The sequence below is a fragment of the Pseudopipra pipra genome, chromosome 2, assembly GCF_036250125.1.
Source record: "Pseudopipra pipra isolate bDixPip1 chromosome 2, bDixPip1.hap1, whole genome shotgun sequence".
NCBI lineage: Eukaryota > Metazoa > Chordata > Aves > Passeriformes > Pipridae > Pseudopipra > Pseudopipra pipra.
Window position 1 is genome coordinate 68271724 of NC_087550.1, and position 22669 is coordinate 68294392.

Consider the following 22669-nt stretch of genomic DNA (forward strand, 5'->3'; position numbering starts at 1 on the left):
AAGAGTTTTGTAACTGATAGGTTTCAAAATGTAATTGTAAACAGACACTCACTTCCATACAGGAGTGTTGCTGATGGATTGCCCAGATTGTGTTTTGGACCTTTCAGGAACCTATTAAGAAAAAAATAAAACAACTAAAAATAATTGCTGATAGAATTTGCAGATGACACCAAGATTGGTGGACTGGGAAGTAAGGAAGAGGAAAGGTCAGAGACACAGAGCAACCTGAATGTCCTAGTAAAATAGATGGAAACAAAGGAGATATACTCTATGTATAGCACACACATAAAGATCTAGAAACAAAGACAACAAGTTTTATAGATTTATGCCATTTTTGCAGTGCTCCTTTCCAAGTGTTAAATTTCACATTTTAATTTCATTGGATGGACACATCTCGGTCTATACAAGTGAGAGGCATGACTTCTGGAGACATGAGCTAACAGTAATACTCTTTGCATGGCTTTATGTTGTTCAAATATAATTTAACTTTTACACAAACTTGTTTAACTTTTAATTTCCTTGGAGGTAGAGGAAAAACACTTTCACATGCAGAGACCTTGTTTGTCCAGAAGTAGGTATCAGCTTCCAATTAATTTTATGATGGAGCTGTCAGCACTGAAACTACATTATTGGAAAAAATAATGCTATAAGATGACACAGTTCTTAGCCAGGTGCGGGTTTTGTTGGAAAAAGAAAAGGATTCAGTTCAAATTCAAAGATTATGCAAAATAAATATTCAGGAAAGTGGTGGAAAGAGATTAAACTGAACAAGCTTCAACTCTAAGGAAAAAGTGAGTGGTCGTCAAGATGTGAAATAGTAAGAAAGTTATGCTGCTTCCTAGTCCTGTTATACATCTGACAAAACCAGTTAGTTACTTTTTAATCTCTTTGCTGCTGAGCATGATGGACTAATTAGTGGAAGTGATCAGAAATTCCCCATAGGCCATCTCCAGAGAGACATTCCCTTTCCACAGTCTCTGGCAGGGCTAGAGAGAGGCTGCCAGACCCATCGCCTCCTGGTTTGCACCCCATTTTTGCAGCATCCTGCCTGACTAGCTGAGGGACAGCCAAGGTACTGAAAGCTTGAGCAGTGCTGACACTACTGAATTTGTTTAAACCTGCTTGCAGAATTTAATTTAGAAATTATTTTGAGAGGCTGGGTCTTCTACTTTATTTTCTTCCCCTTTTCAGCCCAAACAAAAATATTACGTAGTTCAGTTTCATGAAGAAACGGGAAATTGGAGTTTTCCACAACAAACTTAAATCCAAATTTTATAGCTCTAGTGCCACTTTACAGTGGACCCAAGACTTTTTGTAGTACATTAAAAGATTAGTTTCTAATGTTATCCAAACCTCCTCCCTTTATTCATGTGACTAATTCTGCCGTGGTCATGTAGTATTAATGACTGCACTTCCTGAGCCAGACTACAGTTTTATCTGAGCAGACTAAGGAGTTAAAACTGAATTATCATAATCCTATCCTTATTTTGTCCTTAATAAGCAGAGATAAATGCTACAATAAGGATAATAGCATCCCACATTAATATGGCGGACTACTTAGTTTTTAAGGAGTTGTGGGGCTTTTTTACACTGGAAATTGCTCATCATCTGCAGTACTGATCTTTTAAAAAAAAGTCACATCCTACTACCAGTGGTAATTCGGGGGTATTTTTCCATGAACATTGTCAGGATGGAGAAGATATTTTCAACTCTTATCTAGCATGCCATTCTGTGCCTGCAGAATGTGGGACAGGGTGGAGAACGGTAAGATGAAGATCTTGGCAGCTCATTCTGAGCTGAGATTTTCTGGAAACTCCCAAGGCACAGATACATATATATATATATATTTGGATTCGAGGAGGCATACATTAACTATGTACTTCTGCAGCAGGAGTCACTGTGTCGGTATTCTAGGAGTTTTCAGGGTTTCTTGGTCAAGCCCTTCATTAAAGAAAATGGCCAAGTCTTATAATTTCAGGTTGCCAGCTAAACAGGCAAACAACATTGCATGAGTTTACATTTGGGTTCTATTTTTAAAAGCTGCCCACAAGCATTAGAAGCAAAAGCCTATTAGTTTTTTTAAGGGAGGAAGAGATTCTTGAATGCAGTTTTTTCAGATTTAATTCTGTGAATTAAGAAAACGGAGGCATTTTGTTAGGATGTAGCTGAATGGTACACCTATTTCCAAGGTACATCTTGGAAATATACCTTTCTAGTCTTAAACATTGATGACTTCTGCTTTCTTCTCATCTGAAAGAGCGTTCAGTCCAGAATGGGACAAAGGGCTTAACAGCCTGAAACACCAAAATATAAATGTTCAAACAGATCTGCTGCTTTTGTGCGCCAGACTTTCTTTGGCAAGCTTGGGAAAGTACTTTTCCTTTGAGATCAACTATTGCTGTTTTGATTAATAGATACTTCCATATATAACTTAGTATTAACCTCTCCATATTATAATTGGTATAATCCTTATAAATATGCAACTGAAATAGTTATGAAATTTCCAGCAGTGTCATCACAGATGTTTTATTAGCCTGAGGGTATAGTTTAAACTAGCTTTGCTGCTGACGAAAATATTCATGTAACTACTACCTAACATATTATAGAAAAAAAATTTAAAGAACCTAGAAAAATAAGTACTTTAAAGCCAGATTCCAGAGACTCTCAGACTCTCAAAGTCAAGTTAATAACAAAGACCTTATATTCTCTTCTCTGTATAAAAAGAAAATAGCAATCAAGCCTAAAAGATTATACATGTTGAATATGCATGAAGAAAATGGAGACTTTCACTATCCTAAGGGACAAAACCTAATCAGACACCCTCTGTTGAAAGCTCAGATGGTCTACTGGGAACCCCAACTTTGCATATGTAGCACTTGCAAGCCTCTGGAACCCAAGCTGTGTCTAGAAGCCCTTAAATCCCTGTGGCATATTCCAAAAGAGCACATTCTCTGTCTTGCATTATCTCCTGAGATCAAGGACTTAAAATGCAGTTGCATGTCCCATAGCAAAGTACCAACTTGTCAGATTCCTCTCAAAGGCCAGAAATAGGGGCCTTCCATCCTTGCATGTTAGCCCTTTAGTAGACATGTAGACATGTATAAAGAAACTTTGCAAGAAATTGAGACACAGCTCCTTTTATTTACACAACAAATTATAAATTGTTACTGAAGGTTATAAATCTGCCAAGGGTGGGATCCCGCCCATCCAATGTGTAGCACTTCACACAGATGTGATCTATCTCTGGAAATCTCCACAAGCAGCTGTCTCCCCCAGTGACTGGAGAGTGATTCAAAGCATCTCTTAGGGGCTTCAATAGACACCAGAGAGTTAAGCATCTGTCAGGTGGGCTGAATCCACCCCTAATATCTGAAAACTGTGCCCTTCACTTTATCTCGTTCTTCCCTCCACGTCTGTTTGTATTCAGTTTCCCTTCCACACCACTGAGCTCCTGGAGCACATCTCTCTTCTTCAGCCCAAGTTGCTAAAAATGGTTCATTACCTTTTTCTTATAAACCATTCGTTCCTCTATCAGGTGATATCTTTTTCTGTGATTATCTCAAAAAACCCCTAGGTAGGTGACTTTGATGCTTAAGTGACCTGCTGCCTATTGTACTAAATCTGAGTAACAGTAGCTGGCTCTTTGCTTAAAGCAATTATGCTTCAGTGATCCAGGAATCACATTCTTTCCTCTGCTCAGGCCAACCTGCAAGCAAAGACAGCAGAAAAGATAAAAACCAACCTAACCAAAACAGAGATGGCAGCTTTTCATTAACACAGACAGGACACTCACAAGTCATCCCCCACTCACCACAGCTTCCTTCTAAAAAAAATTAAGAACCTCACAAGCACTATTCACTTAGATTTATTTAGACATGAAAAATTTAGGTCATGGTACTCCTTACTTCTCTCTTCTCCAAGCTCTGTAGATATTTTATTGACTGAGTAAAGGCTAACAGGGCTCTCATCTTTGCAGTGCTTGAGTGCTGGCTCAGCTCCACCCAAGCCCCATCCCTCCTGCAAACAGCCCTGTGGCATGAGAAAGGGATGGTAAAGGGCCTTTACAACAGTCTCTCACAAGTTCTTCATGGCTTCTGTAGACTCTTATGAACGCAGCTGGTAAGGTACACAGGAATGGGAAACACTTCCAACCACTGATTAGAAAGACTAAGCTACCAGCTTCCGTGGCTCTATGGACATCACCCACCATTCACCAGCTGCCACACCTGTAACAATACAGTTCTTTCAGGTAAAGAGGGCTGCACGTGCATCAAAGTTCTAAAAAATTCCCAGAAAATCTAGGAATACAGCAGACATACAAAAGAAACATGCATAAAGCTGCCAAAAGTGTTTAATAAATGTATAAGCAAAATCTCATTGAGACAGTGCTTTGCTAGGGAAGTCACAGTACACAGAGGGTGACCAGAGTGCTGTTACATAATTTAGTTGCATGTACTTGTTTCCAAATACAGCCTGCTATTTTTAATTACATTTTTTAACACAATGCCTGTGCAGAAACTTTCTAACCCCAAGACTGTCCAAGTTATTTTTATAGTCTAGCTAGAAACTTCTAAAAATAGAGCATTTCTAATACAAAACCTTGGGCTAAACTTTAATAACCATTACAGTATGCTGTTGTGGTCTGAGTAAATTATATACTGTGATGACTTAAAAATGAAAAATAATGAAGAGAAGAAGCAGGAGCATAATCAACCTAAGAGTGACACAAGTAAGGGTTCCAGCTTGAAATTTTTCAGGACTGTTTGTGTATACAGTGGAATTTCATTTATTACATCTTTCTGCAATATCAGCTGTTTTTCTACACAATGCTAATCTATGCTATTTAAGAAAAAGGTTGGCCATAGCTACCTAGATCATTATAAAAATCCCTTGCTTTTCTTCAAACAACCAGTCTTTCAGGAATATAAATAACATGGTCTGTCCCGCAATCACAAATAAGAACATGTCTAACAGCTAATGGATCAAAACTGGGATCGTGCTGTTATAGCAGGTACTGTGCAGAGAAACTGGAATTTGATGAAGTGAATCCAGTACCATTTTCAAGGCTTCTCTTCATGATAAATACTTAAAAAAAAAAAAAAAAAAAAAGAGGCTGCTGTAATAAACCACAGATTTTCCTTTTACAGAGCAGTAACTGAGCATTTTATGACTTACACAGATTCTATCAACATTTCTAATGACAGCAGAAATATTTCTGCAACAAGATAGATTTCCCAAGAGGTTTGCATCATGAGATGAGTAACCTTTCATGATGAAAAACAAGTACATAAATAAATATGTCTTTAAAAGAAAATGCATTATTCCTATTAGAATGAATTTGAGGCCAACATTTGAAAACTACTGAATATTAGCTGAACTTCCAAGCCCATGTTATTCACATGAGTACAAAGAGTTATAATGATACTTGCAAAACATACGCTCAGAATGAACAACACAAGGATTGTGTGTGAATGAATTGCTCACATTTGTTGTATCAACATTAAGAAAAGAATCAGAATAGTATTTTTATGAAATAGAAACGAAATCTTCACAGATTATTAGAAGGATAAATAATACCCTGTTTCTAGCAAGCTACTATAATTTTCTGCCTCAAACCATGAATCTGAATTATGTGACTGAAGACATCCCCATGGTTCTATGGTAAAAAACCAAAATCCTCTCAGTTTTGTTTTAATCACTTGTTAAATATCAGTTCTTTAGACAACATTACCTGAAAACAAAGGTCCTACAAGTTATTATCCTATGAAGTCTCCGAGACATTTCAAGTCATGTTTTCTAGTACCTGGACTGCAATTAACACTGAAGACCATTAAGCCAAGTCAGAGAGAACAGTTACATGACTTTTCAGCCCCAGTAGAAAGAAAGGAAACTACATCTGTAAATTATGGTGTGCTCTATGAAGCAACACAGAGGGATTAAGAATAAGAAGGTTTTATGAACCTAGGCACATTTTTACCCATATCATAGACAAGTTCAGTGGTTAAGGTCAAACATCAATATGGTTAAGGTACAAAGTGGAATGAATAATTATTTCTATAAAAAAGTCTTAAGTCTTTTTTCTTCAAATATGTTGAGCTGGGTTTTTTTTCCTCCAGATTTTGCTGGAAAGGATCACAAACAAAGTAGGGGTCCGTCTCAGATATGGAAATAAACTGAAATGGCAGAACTTTATATTAGTTCCACGACATATAATGCTGCCTAATTAAGTACTCCCAGCTCATGTCTTCATGAATAAGACTTCTACATATTTAAAAGTGATCTCTAAAAGGGGTGGAAAGCAAGGTGACAGAATTTACTGCATGTTGTTCCTGTCTAACATGTGCTGCAAATGACAGAACACACAAACACATTGTTAGGTTTGTCCTCTAATATTTTCCGAAGTGGTTTCTTTTGGGAACCACATACTGACAAATTTAGCTGTAGATCTGAAGACCAATGTAAATCTATCTCCAGCTGTAACACTCAGCATCTTCTGAGGCTGGAGCAGCAGGAGACCAAAAGGTGCCCTGCCAAATCGGTAGGAGCTCTATAAGTGGAAAAGGAAAGGGTGGGCTAGGAAAGTGGAGGCAAGTCAAAGGAGGCCAAGAGGATAGGCTGCACAGATACTACACACACACACATTTATGGCCATGACACACCACACACTTGGTGAAAAGGAGCTGGTGGAACCAACACTAGAGCAAAATCAGTAATGCACAGAAAAGGCAGACAGGGGACGCTGCTGTGGCTTTTCTTTATGGTCTGAGACACTGAGAGCATCTAAACTTCATCTGCAGTCCATAGTGCAGCTTCCCTACCTTAAGCACACTTCAACTCTGATTAAGGTGAAATGAATTTCATCTTTATATCAGGATTTTTTGCTTTTGCCAAGAATGAAAAGATCAGTTTCAGCATAAAGCTGTAAGCTACAGTTCCTCCACACTCCCTACTGCAGCCTGGTCTCAATTCCAAACCTGACAGCATGTCTCTAATCACACGTATCATTTTAGAAACACTGTATTTCATGGTGAAACTACTGTAGGCAGTTGGTTATCAGGCTTTTCAGCAGATCAGGCAATGCTGTCTACTGCTATAAATACTCTTTCAACAGCACAGGTATATTACATGTATATTTAGGCTTAAATCAAGATTGAAACTGTAGAGATGAAAGCTTTATGTTTAGTATTTGCAAAAATCTCAGTATGCTAGATAGGGTTTGAATCTCTTTTATCTGCTAATAGAAACTTAATACTTATCTATAACTAACGTTAAACTGAGTGAATGCCTCAGCCTGTTCCAGCCAACAATGCTGAGGCTGTGCAGAGTGTGTTTCAATAGTCAGATCCTTTACTATAATCGATCAAGGATGAATGAGTGTTCTGAATATCTTCCTATCCCTTCAGGGGTTTTCAGTCAATCTTTTATCGATGTTAAGTGGAACAGTAAATTCTTCTAAGAACCAGCATGGCACACAGTTTGAATTTTTCCCTGATCTACTCTCAGAACAATACTAACCAGACTATAGGATTAAACCTGGATTCCATAGATGTCCCTAGAAAGACAAGATTTTATATGTCTATATATGTTATATATACACACATATAAAAGCAATACCTCTCAGATTCATGTGCAGCTGCCCTCTCAGCATGACGGACCAGAAGAGGCAGCATCAATTCACCTGTAGATAAAATCATATTAATGGAACTGATTTCCACTTACAAAACTGTATTTCTTATGTCCCTTTTGGTGCTTACTTTTGATAGTGACATATCTTTCACAGATGCAATATCTCAGGCCGATTACACTAAAAGAAAAACCAACCCTGTTTGCAAACATTTTCATGAGAAATAATTGTGTCTGAACACCAGCAGCTGCTGCAACTTCTTATACATGTAAATGAGTACACGTTCTTTTCAGGTTTGTCTTTAGATATTTTTCAGGTAAGCTTTATGCTGCTATATGTGTCCCACTCAAAAGAAAACCTGTATCAGGCATATTTCAAATGAAGAGGAGTAGCTGGATTTTGAAACTTCCCCAGCAAATGTTCAGTGATTTGGGGGAAATGTTTGCTATATACCATGGTATCATTTACAGTGTGTTGAGCTCAGAGGACAAGAAAAAGACAGCATATTATTTGGAGGGTATTGTCCACAATTGCAAAAAGGAGAGGTTACAGGGCAAGCTCTGGTTTGAGAGGCCATATACAAGATTATCAGAAGAACTCTGTCTTCAGAAATCCTGATGTTCCACAATTTCTTTGACTTTTTTCACATTTATACTGTTGTGACTTTTTTCACATTTATACTGTAGAGTTGCATTATAGTTCACTGTGCTACAACAGCTGGGATATTCCTGTGTATAAGTGGCTTGCTTATCTTGGGATGACAGAAGCCAAATAAAGAGTACACTTCATGAATAGATTACCTGATTGTAGATTCATAGAAGTAAATGTGTTTTCATTGAACTCATTGAACAATGGATCAGACCCATAAGCATGATTAATCCCAGAATGAAAGTTAATCAGTTAATCATATTCAAGACTTTTTCAGAAATGTTGTTTCTTTCCCTCCTGCCTTCAGACATTTTCTGTTCAGAATTTGTTTACATTAAGGCAGTGTGATCGCTCATTATCCCTTGAGAAAATCTCTAGCAAGCATAGATTTTTAATAGAAAATTATGAGGACAGCAGCCTTCTACAGTTGCCCTTGGTGGTCTATGTAGGACGCTGTAGCTGTGAAGCTGTTCCAGAGAGACTGTTGCTGCACTTACCCTTATCTGATATGGCATCCTTTGTGATCTGAAAAAACTCCTGGTCACTTATTTTATATCTTCCCTCATGTAAATAACGGAGATGTTTTAGACTACATCCGAACAACATAGTCCCAAACGTCTCACAGTTCAACATTTCTGTACCTTCCAGCAATTTCAGGGTATCCTGTGCCCAAGGGATACACCTCACCAATTCTCATTCCATCAGCCAAGAGACAACCTTCCTCCAGGAAACCCTGTTCTCCCTTCGTAAGGGAAAACAGATCAGCAACTTGTTCATCCTTGCTTCCCACATTCTCCACTGCTGTTACACCTCAGTAAGCTCATCCCTCTCTTGGTGTGTCTGGCTGCATAAACACATTTTGCACAGGACTTAGAAAACACAATAGTTGATCAGAATTAGCACCTTTGTATGGATCAGGTGGAAATTCCTTTCCTGAACCACAACTACTAAAAAGGTACAACTAATTACTCTAAATAATCTTCAAAATTCAGTGGTATAAACCATTAAGCAAGTTACTACAAGTAAACAGGACTTCAAAATGTGTCTAAAAGGCAAACCTTCACCCAAATCACTAGCATCTAAAAGCAAGAATAATGTGGGAGCTCTAGGTATTTAATAAGAACACACTGATTTTGGGCAATAATACCATATGATGCAGTCTATAAGCTATAATTGGGCAAGGTTTTTCTTCTCCCTGTTCTTATGCACTTTTTGTGGGAGAGGATTTCAGTATAATAACTATGGTAACTATGAATTGCCAGAATCTCTTAGCAGCTGCAGAACTCCCCATACAATATTCCATCCATCCCCTCTATATCCTTCCCCCTTCATAACTTAAGTTCAAGCTTGTCAGTGTCTGATACTTTCTTTTGGACATAGCCAAAGGCTAGAAAACTCTAGGTAATGCACAGGATTACCTGGAGAATTAGTTACTTCTAATAGTCTTGTCTTTCAAAAATGGCAGAACATTTCTTCTCCACTCTACAGAGGTCTGAAATCATCAGGTAATTCTTCTCAGAAAGGCACTTGTTAGAAGGTCCAACTTCTTCAGCTTAGCTATGTTATTAAGGCATATAGATTTAAAGAGCCACTCAAGAGTCAGGAGAGTAGTACACTGAGGCTCAAAGAGTTGAAGTGGTTTCCTATTGAAATATTGACTGAATGAATCTAGGATAAATTAGAACTATCCCACTTCATTTCATTCATTTACCAGGAAAGAAACATGGTTCTTTCAGCCTTGACCATTAAAGAAATACGCCCGAAATCCTTTGTTCATGGACTTCAAGTCCATCCACACACAGAAAATATTGTAGAACAGTTAAATCACCTCAACCACATCAGCAATGAACAGAAATCTTATTCAGTCTAAGTAAAAAGACCTAGTAACTGGTTCCTTTGCAGAACAAGTCATTGCAGCAGTATGAACTCCAAAACTCAGTCAGAAACCAGATAATGCTTTATTTGCCATCCTATCCTTTCTTTACTTACAGTTTCATTCCTAGAGGCATTTTGTTCTATTCCAATAATAGTTTCTTACTCTGTTTTCACCATGTTTTTAGAATTAAAATGTCCAGGAGTGCTATGAAAAAAAATGGCAAGATCATAATGAATTGCATTCATTAGAACACTTCCCCAGAATTAAAAAAAAAAAAAAAAATAGAGCTGGAAAAAATGTTCCAAATATCAATTATCTTACTTGTGAATGAAAAAGGAGTTGACATGAAAGCCCCTTGAAAGGAAAAAGGGAAACCGAGAAAGACACAATGCAATGGAAGTAGTGCTTATCCTGTATGTTATACAGATTAGGATATCACTATCAGACATAAATATTGGTTTCACTGTTCTTATTATACTGACAAGGACAAACTTTCTTCAGAGGTAGGTAGCTGGTTTTTCATGGAATCATAGAATGTTTTGGTTTGGAAGGGACCTTAAAGATCATGTAGTTTCAACCCCCTGCCATGAGCCAGGACATCTTTCATTAGACCACATTGCTCAAAGCCCAATCCAACTTGGCCTTGAACACTCCCAGGGATGGGGCATCCACAACTTCTCTGGGCAGCCTCTTCCAGTGCCTCAACACCCTCAGAGTAAAGAATTTCTTCCTAATATCTAATCTAAACCTACTCTGTTTCAGCTTAAAGCTATTTCCCCTTGTCCTACCACTATAAGTAAAAAGTCCCTCTTTGAGGGGAAAACAGAAGCAACAAATATGTGTGCCAGTTCCCTAAAACTATAAAAGAAGGTAACATGTTTTTGGACTCAGCAATTCTGAGCTTGATCACAGAAAGGCAATGGAAAATTAACTGCAACTGCCCTGGGATCACTGGACTCAATAGAGTTATTCTGGTGTTAAGAGATTATCAGTTCTACACTGGTCCTTCACAATGATGCTCATACCTTGGCTTTAGCAAGATGAAGCCTCTGTTAGAAGCAGGGAAGGCAGCAGTGTCCACTTAGTGCTGGATATACCTCAGACATACACAGGTCCACAATTAAGAAGGAAGTCCTTTAATTATAAGCAGAAGTATCCACATATTTTGCTCTTCTCAGTTAAAGAGAAAAAGATTGGTATAGACACAGATGTGATTACCAGACTTCCCTGGCTGGAGAGATTCTACTGGCTTATAAATAGTATTATAAATAGCATAAGAAATTAACTCTGGCAGGTATTTTTAAAATGTTGTAGATGCAACAGAGCTCCCAGTTTTTATGGTTTTACATTTCAACACTTTCTTGTTCCCCTGCTGGAGCCGTATCAGTCAACAAATTCACATTGATGCTAATTTGTTCTATGTCAATTGATATAAATGCTTCTTGTCACTCCCATTGGACACAAGCAACATTTAGGTACACAAAGATAACGAGGCAAAAATGGTGAGACAAGAAACAGGGAAGGGTAGGAAAGAGCCAAGATTCTTTACTGCCTTTTTTTTGTAGCACCACAGATGCACTTTTTATTTCAGGTCCTGCTGCCTTCTTGTCTACTCTCCTGGAACTTAATGCTTCGCTGGACTGAATACCATCTTCTTATGGTTACTTGACAGCAGTTGCCCTATACTGCGAGTTTAGAAATTTGTGAATCTGTAGTGCAAGAAAGAGACACCTTCTCCTTACAGTATAAGTCCAGCACGGCACAGAAGTCAAAACACAAAAAGGCTCGTGGAATTAAACAGCATCTTCTTGTTTCATTTTAAAGGGATATTAAGATACAAGATACTAAGGGATATTAAGAAACAATTGAAGTTGTTGTTTCTTAAAAAGGCAGCAGCCCAACCCACCTAAGAGTCACTGGTGTAAAAGAAGGGTCTGCTTACAAGAAGTTCAGCTCTCCATAGGGAAAACCACCCAGATAAAGGGAATCAGAGCCATGTTTATCCGTGACTTTCTGCTCTTTCACATAAGGCTTTCATTTCTCCGTTATTCTTTATCCCCAAAATTCTTTATTACACCATTTTCCCTACTGAATGTAAACTGGACAAGATTTTGTTCATACAATTTAGGAAGAGACAACAATGAGTTTGGATAATAGAGCGCTGCTGGTCCATTGCTGTCTGCTCGTGAATCCTAAACTATGGCTCCTTCCCACCACAGAGGTTTACCCTGCTGCATTAGCTGAGTAACCTGGAAGGTAAGAGGCACATCTAACCTCTCTGACATCCTGCCGTGGGCACTGCAGCCTGTCTTCCAAGAAGTGGAAGGAGAAACCCAGACACATCTAGAGCACAAGGCTGCAATTCTTCTGATCATTACAGTATGCCCTTTAAATTCACCTCACCAAGTTGTAGGAAACTATCAATGATGGTTTTTTTTCTTTAGGATATATGTAAGATCATTGGTGAGAGAAAGGCATTTCCAATGAGCAATTCAGAACGTCTAAGTCATCAGCAATTTTCTGTGTATTGTCTGCATTATCTATAAAAAACAAGGAGAGCAAGGACTTTCTTAAATTAAACATTTCTCTAGTTTCTTGTTGGGATAACAACAGACACACTTTAAAAATTATCTCTTTTCAAGGGACTTTCATTTCTAGCAACAAGTTTCAAGAAACAGCTTTGAACCAAGAGGCCTAATTTCTGTTTCTTTTAAAATATTTTCTACTTTTCTTACTTTTTCAACCATGAAGAATTTAAAGATATGTATATCTGTTTCCCCACTACCAAATGCTTTGGCTTTTTATCTTTTTCCTGTATTTTATACTGAAACAAATAAAAGTATGAAGAAGATATTAAAGGGGTTTTTAGGGTATTTTCTGTATTTTGTCTTAATCTTCTTTCAAGTGAGTAAGAAGGCAAGGGAGATCGTAAAAGAAATAAATGAAAAGACAAACCAAGAAAATTCAAAATTTGGAAAAATCTGACACCAAAAATTGAAAGCAAAAACTACTTTGCCCAAATTAGAATTTCAGCATGGAAAATCCAGTGTAGCAGTGAATTTGGAAACTCGCTACTCTGCAGAAATCTTCTACTAAACAAGCACCTGAATTACTGAATAACCCTTGTCTGGCAGGATAGTTAGTTCCTTGAATGCCAAGACTTTTTATTTCAAAACATTTCACTTTCAACATTTAATTAGAATTTAAAAGAGAGGGTGAAGAAAAGATCAAATGACAAAAACACACACACACAAAAAAAACAACTGCCTGGGATTGAGGAAAGTGCTTGTCTGGAGCTGATATGTTATTTTTCCTCTCCTCACCTTATTTTAGTGTTTCAAATTATTTTTCATATGTTAGAGATCAAAAGAAAAAATCTATTATTCCCATAATATAGATAGAGTCCAAAACACCTAACCCAAACTAGTTCCCCTTCCCTAGTAAATGAAAATAAACAGTTACCTCTGTAACACAGATCATATAATGTTTAATTACCTTCAGGAGAATTGTGCTGTAGAAAAGCTCAGTTCTCTCCCCTCACTCCATAGGAAATGTGAGGACCTTCCTCTGATGCATGTATACACATTTAATTCTTTACATTTGACATTTAGTCAAATAAATCCTAATGCTAGTATTGTCAAAGTCCTCCACTGTTCGAGAAATCCTGCCCACCTAGTTTAGACACCTAAGTTATTTGGACAGGATTTTCCCCTGGAGTCATTAAAGGGCACTTGTCTTCCTTAACTGGCTTTGTGAGGACCTTATTTTAAGTGGCATGGTTAACCAAGTACCTGAAGTGAAGGCGTGATTGAGGTAGCAGACTGGCTCCTTCCCCCATAACATCTTCAGCAGAAGCACAGAGTTGCTAATGTAGATGGAAGCTAAAATCTGTGAAGGAAAATAGTTGTTTTAAATTCAGAACTGGCTCTTTTTATAGGTTTGTTCTACTGGAAAATACAACAGAAAAATTCACTGATTTCCCAGCTGAAAGAATAATAATTATAATAGCAGGTAAATGAGATTAGAAAGGAGGCAGATAGATGAATCCAGGGAATATGACGCAAATGCATCATCCCTACCAAGCTCATCAGGTGTCCCACATCAGGTGCAGAAAAGCATGAACACCAAAGTACATATACTTGAAAACATCCCAAGCAGAGTGCAGATTAGGTTATTACACCTCACCATAAAAAAAAGTATTTCACAACCGAGGCTCACTGCTTTCATTTCAATCACTATGAAAATTGAGAAATCCCAGAAGAACAGCCATCATTCATCCTATTCATTCCCATCTTGCTAAAAATGTCTCTACCCTCTTTTCCAGGCAACAAGCCTAGTTTCAGTCTTGAACAGTACTTACGCAAACACCTGACACTGTTTCAAATTTGGAAAACTCAACTGAACCATAAGCAATACTTCCTAGCTCACAAACTATGAGTTAAACAAATTGTTTAACCAAAAGGAACTGCTGGGAGTGAAGGAAAGGAGAGAAAGGAAAGAAAAATACAACACATCTTTTGAGTTGCCCCCAAATCTAGTATTTAAATCAAATCCTCCTCTTATTAACTGCTGTTTGCACAGCTTGTCACAGTCTTCCTTTTTGTCTGCACCTCATTCACAGTTTGTTGTCCCTATGGGCCATGTCAAGCTTCTGGGAATCAACAAGCTAGGGTGCTGTATGAAGGGGTTTCAATACAACTGCTGATGATCTTGATGGTCACTCTGCTCACTCATCATATTACCTATCGTTTTCAGGAGCAAAAATCCCTGGCAGCATTATCAAAGCACGCAGCCTCCTAGGCCATCATCAACACCCTGATCCAGCAACTGGGCCGAAAGTCTCACCCCAGCAAGTGGTGAGAGACCTTCAGATCTCTCTGAGGATGAGAAGGATGTCAAAAAGGAGATATCTTTCCTTCTTTTCCTGCAGCTCTTGGGCATCTCTTCACCCAGTCATCTGCCCCTGGGGCAGCCAAGTAGCTCAGCCAGCTTTAGGTGAGCTGCTACTGGCAGACAAGACTCATGAGTCCAATATTTCACACAATAACATCTATAGCTCCTACAGCTTTCAACAAAAACCCCCAGACCTCCCAAGATCTTGACAAATACGCATGTAAAAAAATGTTCTGTTTGTTGATGTGCCATCAACTTCCTCTCACAGAAGAGTGTTTCAGTCCCTGTGGGCATCCAACCCCCTGTGTCTTCTGAAGGATGCCACTCTTCTCCCTCAGGCCCCAGGACACCAGCACAGTTTTGAAGACTGTCAAGGTCACATGAAAACATTGGCTGGATGAACTTTTTATGGTTTACTAAAATGCAAGTGCATAACCCCAAACATGATGCCAGAAAAAGAGGATTCTTCCTCCTTCTAACATATTAAATCCTTTTTCTCTCTGCTGTATATTGTTCATAATAATTTGATAACAGGCCATGCTCTTGTTGCTCATACAATTTACTAAGAAAATGGGTGGGTAAGAATTTTCTCCTGAGTTGCAAGCCAGGAAAGCTACTTTCTGGGTGAAGGAATACTTAGTATTTTACAGTTGGGAATGTGTGTTAGCCAAGCTTTCAGAAAACAGCAATGAAAACTACATGTTTAGAATAATATAATAAATGTGAATATTTGTAAGAAATATATATATATGTAGTCCTTTACAACAGAAACCAAAAGTTTAACACTACCATCCACATCATGACAAAAAATCCTGACCATATTTACATAACACTTTGCTATGCTCAAGTGGCTTTTTATCACTGGGTATTTGAGTGGTCTAAAATGGACAATATTCTCTAAGGACACTTTGCCACTCAATAGGTATGTGAGACCACACAGTGAAGACTAATTCAAGCCTGGGAGGACAGAATATCATTTCTTATTCAACTCTAGCACAGAGACAGTCCCAATGGCTCTAGTGCCCCAAGCAAACAGGAGGAGACAGGATACTGCTAAAATGTGTTATTTCCTTCACCTTGGCTAGTCCTACACTGGGTACACAAGGCCACATGAAGATTTGGTGATGTCAGTGACCCCTTCTGCATCTGGGATCTCAGGGACTCATTTGCTGCTGCAGTTCAGCTTCACCGCTTTCCTCTTCTGGCTGAACCTTGAGTTCCTAGAGCCTTTTCTGAAATTCAAAGTAAGTGACTTTCCCAAGGTCACACGGGAAGTGTATGGCAGGGAAGAAAGCAGCACTCTTTACACCCTTAACATCAAACATCTTAACGCTCAGCACTCAGATCTTTTAATACAAGTTAAAATCCTGGACTTCAACCTCAACAGTTTGTTTCCTCATTAGCTAGCAAGCAGGGGAGAGCTAAAGCCCAAGGAGCCTCACATGGACCTGGTGGGAAATATCAAGTAGGTCAGTTGGACTATTTCACTGCAACAGTCCTCTTTTCACTGCTTTTCTTTGTGTTATATAAAATATAGTATATTAAAAGACCATACTAATCATAAAACTGCATTTGTGATTGTAAAAAACTTAGTATTATGGCCTGAAATGAACAAAGTGCTGACAGAGAAAAAAATATTTTAGAGTTATAAAACTCTAAACAAGAGCTTATTCTTTATTAACACATATTTAATTTCAATGCTTAATAAAAAGAGATTTAAAAAAGTCTATGTCAAAAATTCAACACCTTCCTCCTCTGGGGAATCCCTCATGATTCTTTGCACTTACTAAGGAGGGGGAAAAAAACCAAAACAAAAACCAAGACAGTAAAGATGCATTGCAAGAAATTTGACAACCTAAAATTAACACATCATACAGGAGAAATATTACAAAGCCCCTCCAGCCACATACTACATCCACAGAGTTTCAGGATTTATTATGGACCATAAAGAAGCAAAACAGACACTAAGGGTAGGACACAATGCCTGAATTTAGGTGCATATTATGGTTCTAAATACTGTATGGTCTCTCACTTTGCCTTCATCTGCCAGCCCTGGAGGGCACAGTGTCCTGTAGATCCTGGGTCATGTCTACCTGCCCTCAACGGTGTCTCAGACAGCCTTGGTGCCCCAAGTGGCAAAAGGTGCCTACGTTTAGGCGATTATAGTATTTCTCATCATCAGATATAGATTATATAATTATAGAAAAGTAATAGGATGAGTCCCAGATCTGGACTACTGGGAAGTGTTTCAGGTACCTAAACTTAGATGTGTCATGTAATTTGAAATCCTCTAGGTTGTGTAAGACATGACACAAGAATCCCAGAAGACCTGCAGCTGTCTAGATAGCCAGGATTCCCTTGAACATCTTAAAGCATAAGACAACAAAGTATCTGAATCCTTCTAACCTGAAGGAAGGTTGCTAATGAATCCTTTTTCTGTGCAAAATTCTGGGAGGAAAGTCTAGTTTCTGCCACGCAATCAAATAAAGAAAAATATTCTTCTGCTGCTTATGAGGTTTTTTTCTCAGTTTTGGATTATTTTTTATTTTATAAATTTTGAGCTAGAAATGTCAGAAAAATTAGGAAAGTGTAGTAGAATATTTTTTGCACAACTTTGTGGAAAGATACAGAAATAACAAAACATCACCATAAAAAGCAAAATAGCTTGGTCTCAAGTGTAACCTTTGGGGAACAGCAAAAAGTCAAGTAATGGAATATGGAAAAATTATTCCCTTTTTTTAAAAGAAAGAAAACAAGATATAGGGAAAAGTTCATTCAGATTCACTGTGAGACAGCCAAAATCAAACAGCAAAACAAAGATAATGTTCTTTTAGAAGTGTGAAAGGGAAATTAGTTGTCTGTATCACTAAATTGTACAGTGTCTATCACCACTGCCACTAGATGTTCTAATTACAGAAAAGTAATGATGCAAAAGTTGCCAAGAAAATGTTAAACACAAGTAGTGCATATTCTGTAAACCCTAAAGGGCTGATACATTTAGGTACTGGAAGAGAGAAAGAGGAATAATTTCTCAGAAGGGAAGAAAATTCTGGGGAGGCAGAGCCTTGCTCCAGAGTACAGCGTGCAAACTAGGGATGCAGTCCTCAATAAGAGTCCTACCTAGTGGGTCCAGGAATCTGCGCTACTATTTATGTTATTAATAACACCATTTAAATAAAAAGAGATTTTCTGAAGACTCTAATTAATATCTATTGTCTCTGTTACATTTTGCCTAGAATAGTCATGAGTGCTTAGGACTGTTCTGATGCAAGAAGTGCCAAGCTCTGGTTACTCCTATGCCTAGGGGAAAAAAGCCTGTCAGTAAGTGCATGAAATAGACTGTCTTTCTTTCTTTCTTTCTTTCTTTCTTTCTGTCTTTCTTTCCTTTTTCTTTCCTTCTTTTTCTTTCTTTCTTTCTTTCTTTCTTTCTTTCTTTCTTTCTTTCTTTCTTTCTTTCTTTCTTTCTTTTCTTTCTTTCTTTCTTTTCTTTCTTTCTTTCTTTCTTTCTTTCTTTCTTTTCTTTCTTTCTTTCTTTTCTTTCTTTCTTTCTTCCTTTATTTTTTTCTTCCTTTCTTTTCTTTCTTCTCTTTTTTCTCTTTTTTTCTCCCCTGCTGTTTCTTTCTATTCACTAACAGCTACTTCCCATCCAGGAAATGAAATGGAGGAAGAAGGAGTGAAATAGGATTTCTGAAAGAACCAATGATCCATGGTGCATTCAAAGGCAGGCAGATGTTTTCTACATTAAACTGAGCCTCTAACAAAACAGTATGGCAACATATCAAAATTCTTATGTAAATTTCTCTCATTCAGCTCTTTCTCTGAGATCTGAGGACAATTAGAAAAACCTGAAAGATAATTCACATGCTCATTCCGATATGATACTCATCAAGAAAATCTTCTCACCTTCATCCATAAGGATCTTGCAAGGCTGATTTACATTTAGTCTTCGGTAAATCTCTTTAAACCTGAAGGAGTTAAAAAAGGCATTTAATCTATGATACTTTAAAACAGGGGAAGTATCTTGGCTATTTCTAAATGGGAGTATGTTTGTGCCAAATTAGAGAGCTCCTTCTTCCTCTGTTCACTTTGTGACCGCCTTCACAAAGTCATCACACTGAGACTGGGATCTGGCTGCTATACACAGAGTATCCCTCCTTTGTTTTACCAGGTAAATCCAAGGAGTTTCAAGTGCCTTTATTGCTTCATTTTGAGAATCTGCAACCAGAAACAGCATGGCTAATGGTATTTCAAAACCTAGGTGTGGTTTACTTATATATTTATGAGAAAGCATCAAGACATAAGAGGTGAAAGAGGTATATTAAAGAAACAAACCATCCTACTTTCATGGTTAGTCTTGTGTAAACCACCATGTCCATACAGGTATAATGAAAGTCTTTCATTTACACCATCAGAGATGGTACAGTGTTATCTTTGTGTTATTTTGAATTACTCAGAGCCCTTGAATTAAGCCTTATTTTATTCCTCAGGTCTCTCTAGTATGTTCAACTGAAAATGTTCCTCCTTTTGTAGTTTCTTCCTTTTTTCTTTCTCAAAAGCTGCCACAACTTCCATGTCTCAACTAATCTCCATCTTACTGATATTATTTCCAGCTTGCTAATATTATTAGTATTCCTTCTATCTTTGGGCTTTCTTGCTTCTCTGGGATTGTTTTTGGGGGTTGTGTGTTTGTTTTGGGATGCCTTTTGGTGATCATTACAGTTTCTGAAAAGTTAGACCTACAAGATGCAAGTGCACTGTAATGGGAGAGAGACCATGTATATGACTTTGACACACCAGTTTCACTACACACATGGCTTCAGGTGTGTCTGAACCAGCCCAGATCCCTTGGCTTCCAGGAAGAAGAATCTGGCTTCATTTAACCAATTAGAACACATCTTGCGCTCGGACCAGTCCCACCAGTAAAAGCTGGTGACGTGACAGGCAGCACTTCTTTGGGCTCTTTTAAAGGAGATCTGGTGCAGTTAAAAGAAATATGAGACGGAAGGCAAGATGCCTGCAAAGGAAACATCATGCTGTGTGAGGAATCTGTGCACATAGTTTTCTTGGGACACCATACCTCATAGTCAGATGTCTATTGTAGTGACTAGATATAAGAAATAATTTGCACCATGTCATATTTACATGTGGCCAAGGGAATTCTCCTTGACAGTCTCACACTTCCTTTAAAAAAGCCTGTTAGGGTTTCTCATGGCATGACCTGTCACCATTGTTACAGGAATCTGCTATAGGAATCTCCTGTGGGAATACTGATGGATATAATGACAGGCCCAGTCTACGTTTCCTCAACAGACACACAGACAGAGGTTCTTTCCATGCCACTAGTCATGTTTGGCAGAAACACAGAAAAAAAGAAAGGAAGAAAAGCTGTAAAAATTATACAGGCACAGAGGTTTTTTTCCCTAGTTACAAAAAGCAAATCCACATACCCAGCTTAAGACACTGTCAGATCTGTATCTTAACAAGGAAAAAATTTCAATTCGTTCTTTTGTTTCCCAAATTATTGGGACTTAAAAATATTGTAAATCTAGAACTCATTCATGTCAAAGATAAATCCCAGAGGGAACTGTCGTTTTCAAACCTGATACGCAAAAAAATATGGTTTTGGAGGAAAAGAAGGAAATATTTTTGTGGCAGTTCTTTCTTTTCTATCAGAAGAAGAGGCTGTTTGACATCTCAACAGAAGCTTGGAATATTAGATGTAATTGCAGTAGAGATTAGTGGGCAAAGTGCAACTGAGGAGTATGTTCAAGGAGGCAAATATACATTATTTATTTCATGTTTCCATGGTTTACAGAGAGAGAGAATGCAAAGATACAATACACTGCTCTGCTTACAAAGCTCCTCCATTAATGAGAAATAAAATATATGGGCTATTTTATAGTTAAGGACTCATTTTTCTCCCACTTTTTTCCCGATTAAATAACTTACTTTTATGTGAGTAATATTCACCAGACGGAAATTCTTACTCTTATGCTCCCTCTGACTCCTTCAATCCATTGTTTCTTCTAAAGCTGTTCACCCAGGGAGAAGTGTGAGGAACTTGTTTAGATTCAAGAACTTGAAGGACGTAGAAAAGTAGCTTTTAAAACGTTGTGATTTTCAGCAAACCCATCCAGACACCAAAATTGATTTAGTTCTTAGAGAAATAAAGCCAGTTGCCAACTGGCCTCTTTCCTTTTTCTGCATTACACAGCTCACTCCAGCCCACAGCTTTTTTTTAGCATTGAAGTCAATCTTTCAGTGGACACCTCATAGAAGAAGCTGGCACATCTGTCCTACCTTGATTTTTCGAACACAGGTAAAAATCAGTAGCAAGATGCAGCATTCCAGATTTTTAAGGCTACACCACAGTACAAACCTGACAACACTGACACTTGTCTTGGTTGTTACTGAAGCTGTTGAAATTATACTAGCACAGGTACTCCAGCTCAGACCACAATCCTGTCTTAATTCTGCTGTGTAGTACAGCCTTATCCATACTATGATAGGACTATGAGAGGTATTTGGGTGCTCAGTCCCATGAGAGATCTCCTAATGTGTGCCTACCTGTTCATGACTTTTGCCACCAGACAGTTTCAAAACACGCACTGCACTTTAGGGTAGCTAATTTTTCAACAGGAGATAGCTGAGATATCCAAATTTCTTAATTAATGAATAGGGAGTTTAATATTGCATCAAACTTAATTGCACATCTGGCACATTATCTAGGTAATGCCCAGTTATACTGCCTCTGTTTTCCAATCTGTCATGATGTTTTTCAGAGGCAAGATCTGAACACAAACAGGGATGCCAGATGTCTCCATCCACTGCTAACTTGGAAAGTGTCAGGTCTTGAATTTTATGTAACTGATAAAAGAGAGGCAGAATTTAGGCCTTACTGTCTAGTGTATAAACATATAACAAGGGGTTAGGTGATGGATTTAGATGTAAAAAACCCATATCTGAGACAATTATTCATTTGCCCTCTGTTGAACATACAGGACTGGTGTCTTGAATACCAGTTCTGAAAGGACCTTGATGCATCCCTATGCGCTACCATGAAGCAGTTGAGTTTAAAAGCTCTGGTGGCAGGAGGAAAGGTGGCAGCAAAACTTCAGCTCTGGATGGGGGAAGAGTAGACTTGAGGCTGCTTAGGGAAATAGTTAGCAAGATCCCCTGGGAAGTGCTGTTGTGATGTGTTTAAGGGGGACAAAAAAAAGAGCTTTAAAAAATATGTCAATAGTAAAAGGCAGTCCAGAAATAACATTGACCTGTTACCTGATGAGGGTGGTCTCCTCACAAACAGGGACGTGAAGTGTTTAGTGCTTTCTTTGCTTTGATCTTCGACACTGAAGATGGGCTCTATGGGTCCCAGAATCCTGGGCTGGAAGGCCATAGGTGTGAGAATGATAAACTCCCAGTCAACTGGGAGCTATATGGGATTTGCTGCTCCAGCTGGAGCAGTAAGTCTGATGGAATTCATCCAAGGGTACTCAAAGAGCTGGCTAATGTCATTGTGAGACCTCTCTCCATGATTTTTGAATTGTCTAGAATACCTGGAGAAGTCTCAGTCCCTGGAAGCTGGCAAAAATTGTCCCAGTTTTTAAGAACAGCAAGAAGGATGATCC